This window comes from Dioscorea cayenensis, chromosome 17, assembly GCF_009730915.1.
Source record: "Dioscorea cayenensis subsp. rotundata cultivar TDr96_F1 chromosome 17, TDr96_F1_v2_PseudoChromosome.rev07_lg8_w22 25.fasta, whole genome shotgun sequence".
Classification (NCBI taxonomy): Eukaryota; Viridiplantae; Streptophyta; class Magnoliopsida; order Dioscoreales; family Dioscoreaceae; genus Dioscorea; species Dioscorea cayenensis.
In genome coordinates, this window is record NC_052487.1 from 5125928 (window position 1) to 5127098 (window position 1171).

At 46.4% G+C, this 1171-nt stretch overlaps 1 non-coding gene across 1 annotated transcript; it reads left to right on the plus strand.

Annotated features, from left to right (window-relative positions):
• Nucleotides 1-853: 853 nt before the first annotated feature.
• LOC120281485 lies at nt 854-960 on the plus strand. Its single transcript, XR_005542624.1, has one exon. It is a non-coding gene; the product is annotated as a small nucleolar RNA R71 (small nucleolar RNA).
• The last annotated feature ends 211 nt before the right edge of the window (nt 961-1171 follow it).

Consider the following 1171-nt stretch of genomic DNA (forward strand, 5'->3'; position numbering starts at 1 on the left):
CTCCCTCCTCAACCTCTACAACCTCGGGTGCGTGTTCTTTCAGCTTTTCACTCGGAAGCCTCCCTTCAACCTCAATACCACTTCTCAAAGTGATCGCCTTCACATGTTCTCTAGGATTGGTTTCCGTGTTGCTTGGTAAACTTCCATGTGGCCTTTCGGAGAGAGACTTCGCAATTTGCCCCACCTGATTTTCAAGGTTGTGCAAGGAGGCGGTGTGATTGCGAAGTTTAGCCTCGACTGATTCAAACCTTGTATTTACCGTTTGAACAAATCTAGCCAAGTGCTTCTCCAAATCCGTCATTCGGGTTTCCAAGCCTGAAATTCTGTTTTCCACATGAGGGGCTTGTTGCTGTTGTTGGAAACCCGATTGCCCCATGGTCTTCTATAGTCCTTGATTACTCCATGAAAAATTGGGATGATTCTTCCAACGTGAATTGTAGGTGTTGCTGTATGGATTCCCTTGAGGTCTCATGCCATTACCTACAAAGTCAACGTTCTCAACTGAAGAAGCATCACCAATGACGATTGGCAATCAGAGGGAGCATGTCCTCCACCACAACCGATGCAATTGGTCACGGACGCAACTCTATTCGAAGCTATAAGATCTAGCTTCTTACTCAAACTCTCCACTTGGGCCTCCAATGAAGTTACAGCATTAATTTCATGGAGACCGGCCACCTTTTTCTTCTCCCTAGCGTTCCACTGGTAGCTATTTAACCCCATTTCCTTAATCAATTGACGAGCCTCATCGGGGGTCTTGCTACCTAAGGTACCTCCTGCCGCCGCATCCAAGAGTTGCGTTGTACTCGGGTTCTAACCATTGTAGAAGATTTGAACAATCATCCACTCCGGGAATCTGTGTTGCGGACACTTTCGCAGGAGTTTCTTGAACCTTTCCCATGTCTCAAATAGAGACTCCAATTCCAACTGCACAAAGGATAAGATCTCATTCCTAAGCTTTGCTGATTTTCCGGGAGAGGAATAACGGGGTAGAAAAGCTTCTACCATCTCCTCCCATGTAGTGATTGATGCTCTAGGTAATGAGTGTAGCCACTGCTTTGCTCTCCCCTTTAAGGAAAATGGGAAGGCTCTAAATTTGATGGCATCATCCGTCACACCATTTATCTTCAGCATGCCGCACACCTCGAGGAAGCTCTCTATGAGACTGTTT